The following is a 4493-nucleotide window of genomic DNA, read 5'->3' as shown; positions in this document are numbered from 1 at the left end:
TCTCCTGTAACAGTTATATTGGTCAAATCAAAGCTTTGACCCTGTCTCCTGTAACAGTTATATTGGTCAAATCAAAGCTTTGACCCTGTCTCCTGTAACAGTTATATTGGTCAAATCAAAGCTTTGACCCTGTCTCCTGTAACAGTTATATTGGTCAAATCAAAGCTTTGACCCTGTCTCCTGTAACAGTTATATTGGTCAAATCAAAGCTTTGACCCTGTCTCCTGTAACAGTTATATTGGTCAAATCAAAGTTTTGACCCTGTCTCCTGTAACAGTTATATTGGTCAAATCAAAGCTTTGACCCTGTCTCCTGTAACAGTTATATTGGTCAAATCAAAGCTTTGACCCTGTCTCCTGTAACAGTTATATTGGTCAAATCAAAGCTTTGACCCTGTCTCCTGTAACAGTTATATTGGTCAAATCAAAGCTTTGACCCTGTCTCCTGTAACAGTTATATTGGTCAAATCAAAGCTTTGACCCTGTCTCCTGTAACAGTTATATTGGTCAAATCAAAGTTTTGACCCTGTCTCCTGTAACAGTTATATTGGTCAAATCTTCCTCTTACTAACTAACACTACTCCCTTGCTTTTTTCTCTCAGCCCAACAATAACATTCTGTTTTACACTTAAATATAATTATATCATTTTACAATTAAGTATAATTTCCTGCACTGTACCAATTAATAGCACGTTTTGTTAGATATGTTCTGTTGAATTCATAACATCATTCTTAATTTGTTTTAAAAATGTATTTTGCTATAAAGAATGTTGTATCCGTACATCACACTGTAGATTTCTATAATTCTCTCTCTGTTCCTGTAGGCATTTCAGAGAAGACAGTGATTCTCCTACATTTGTATTGTCCTTAGTAGGCATGCTGCCTCCAGTTAAATGCATTCTAGATTTGATCACATTTTCTTAGAACCAGACTCTTGACCCTTTAAGGTACAAGGAACATATGTGTCCCACAAATAAACATTTTTATTTTTGCTGGGAGGTGCATGAAACAGGATTTACAATGTACTCACAGGGAGGATCTGGTCATCCATATTTTCAGTTTCCTTTTGATACTTGAGCTGCTCTTAAATGTATTTTAAGAAGAAACTGTTTAAGTATTATACTGGTCATGTTTGTGATGAGCTAGTGATCATTTTTATTTTTCAGTTTGTGGGGGTGATGACTGTAAGTTCATATGTTTATACAGCACAGCGGGCAGGTAATGTCTTCTAAGCTGCATGTTTCTGGTGATGTGGAGCACAGAAAAAGTGTTAATAGGAATGTTATACTGTAATGAGAGTCTATGTGGGCAAGCTCTTGACAATGCAATGTCAAGTATTATTACTCTCCAGAAAATATCAGTCACATTTATCAGTCATATAACTCGGTGTTTATTGCTTGCGGTAAATAAAAGCATAATGCAGTTCACCTGCTATCAACATTTTCAACATTTATTGTGAGAAATGAGTGTCGGTTTTAAAAGCCTATCAGTGTCCCATTGCCCTTTGTTCCTCATTCCTAGAAAATTGATCATTTTGGATTAGCACTGCTCTTAAGACTCATTAAAACAAACTGGATGTATCTGAAGAAATTACTGTATTTTTTAATATCTCTTGTAACAGGCAGTCTGAATGGGGTTTAACAGACAACACTATTTTCTTTTACTAGTTTTTTGGTGAACTTCTGAGAACATCCTCTGCTCTTTTTAGTGCAGTCTCTTATGAAATGATATTAAAGGGTTTGACTGTACCTGTTCGTATCAGGCTTTTGTCATTACAATATTTTTTCAATAGATTGAGGTCAATAAAAGTATTTTGGTAAAAAATATGCAGAGACTTTTACCAATTGCTTGTGTAATACTGTAACTAATTTTTTTTTTTTTTCTTATAAGCTGAGAAAACAATCATATGAAATGTTTGTGTTATTGATTATGAACATAAGACCCCTCTGAGAGAAAGTCCTCTCGCTCCATGGACATAAGGATTGAATCTGAGGATTAGAGTGGACTGTTCATGGTGAAGATAGAAACAGACACTGCCGAGGATTAGACTGGACTGTTCATGGTGAAGATAGAAACAGACACTGCCGAGGATTAGAGTGGACTGTTCATGGTGAAGATAGAAACAGACACTGCCGAGGATTAGAGTGGACTGTTCATGGTGAAGATAGAAACAGACACTGCCGAGGATTAGACTGGACTGTTCATGGTGAAGATAGAAACAGACACTGCCGAGGATTAGAGTGGACTGTTCATGGTAAAGATAGAAACAGACACTGCCGAGGATTAGAGTGGACTGTTCATGGTGAAGATAGAAACAGACACTGCCGAGGATTAGACTGGACTGTTCATGGTGAAGATAGAAACAGACACTGCCGAGGATTAGACTGGACTGTTCATGGTGAAGATAGAAACAGACACTGCCGAGGATTAGAGTGGACTGTTCATGGTGAAGATAGAAACAGACACTGCCGAGGATTAGAGTGGACTGTTCATGGTGAAGATAGAAACAGACACTGCCGAGGATTAGACTGGACTGTTCATGGTGAAGATAGAAACAGACACTGCCGAGGATTAGACTGGACTGTTCATGGTGAAGATAGAAACAGACACTGCCGAGGATTAGAGTGGACTGTTCATGGTGAAGATAGAAACAGACACTGCCGAGGATTAGAGTGGACTGTTCATGGTGAAGATAGAAACAGACACTGCCGAGGATTAGAGTGGACTGTTCATGGTGAAGATAGAAACAGACACTGCCGAGGATTAGACTGGACTGTTCATGGTGAAGATAGAAACAGACACTGCCGAGGATTAGACTGGACTGTTCATGGTGAAGATAGAAACAGACACTGCCGAGGATTAGACTGGACTGTTCATGGTGAAGATAGAAACAGACACTGCCGAGGATTAGAGTGGACTGTTCATGGTGAAGATAGAAACAGACACTGCCGAGGATTAGACTGGACTGTTCATGGTGAAGATAGAAACAGACACTGCCGAGGATTAGACTGGACTGTTCATTTTTTAATAGCTGGAGATGTTTTATTAGCGAGCTGTGCACAGTGTTTGTAAAGCCTGCCTTTAGTCCCGAGTCCCTGGAGGAGGACACTTGTGGAGGACTTCTTTATGTTAAAAACAATGGGGGAGTGTGACGGAAAGATGAGTTCTGGTGATGAATCTTCCTCCCGACCTGTGAGGGCGCTAAAGAACGAGAGGAGAAGTATCTGGAAGGGCTGGCCTGACAGTTCGTTTCTGGGTCAGGGAAGTGGGTCAGCCTGGAAAGAAGCGCGACTCTGTTGTAAGACCGTATTGATTTGAAAGGTAAACGAGAAGCAGCTGCAAGTAATAAGGCAGGTGCAACCGTTTACCTCGATATCATGCGGGATTACATATAGGGGCCAGGGTAACGCTGATCTTCTCCTTCGTTTGGGTTAAACAATTGGAGAGAGAGAAGGACTGAGAGAGGAGCTCTCAGAGTGGATTGTGTTCGTGTTTTGTATTGTTGTGTCTGTCCGTGTAACTGTCTGTTTTTGTATTCAGCACTAGACAGTTAAGCACACCTCCGGAGCTGTCGCCAGGGTCAGCACGATCCGGAGCACCACTACACACCACACAAGCTGTGTCTGCACCGAGCACCTGCACGTCTGCACGCACCCAGGACTGGTGACCGCGTCTTGTGTTTTTGTTACCAGACCTGGATTATAATTAAAGCACCTTTTTTTTCACTGAAATACCGTTGTCTGCCTGTCACTCCTGCATCGCATCACCACTACACTTGTTCCCCTTACCAACCAGTTTGCCACAGTGAGTCATAACTGTACGTGGTACACTGATTGCCACTTAATGTACCACGTCCTGCTCGAGCAATGCAAAAAGATAGGACCTTCTACTCTCCTTTAAAATGTAATTACTTCCATTGAATTAACCTTGAATGTTTTAATTAACTATTGCAAGAACTGGTAATTCTACAAAGGATTGAGCTGTGCACTGAACTTGCACTGCACTCTGTTCAGTTGTGGTCATTCTGTCCCGTCAGCTCAACTCTAGCATTGTGCCACATGCTTCTGTGTGGACGGGGATTGTGAAAGTAAACAAACTGATTGTCATAAAATAGTTGTGAAGGAAAGATTGGACTCACATATACAATGCCACTGCCACGTGTAGTAAATGAAAGCACAGTAATCGTATCTGTAATTGTTCATTTTGAAAGAAAGTGAGTTCCTTAAAGTGAATAAAGCAACATGAACTGACAGGAGCCAGCGATTAACTTCACAAAACAATGTAAACAGCCAAAACGCTTTAAGAATTTTAGTCCCTTTGGATCTATATTAAAAATGAAAAGTCGATGTAAAACAAAATGGGTTCACTTTTGTACATTAAGGGAAAAAACAAAATTACAGGTGGCAGTCAAGGGGTTACAAAAGCACTGAAGGAGTGGACAATTACTCCTAAGTCACTGCACTTAACTCTGCAGTATAAAACAGACTTGTCTTT

Source organism: Polyodon spathula, chromosome 3 (genome assembly GCF_017654505.1).
Source record: "Polyodon spathula isolate WHYD16114869_AA chromosome 3, ASM1765450v1, whole genome shotgun sequence".
Classification (NCBI taxonomy): Eukaryota; Metazoa; Chordata; class Actinopteri; order Acipenseriformes; family Polyodontidae; genus Polyodon; species Polyodon spathula.
Note: the sequence above shows the minus strand (reverse complement) of the source record.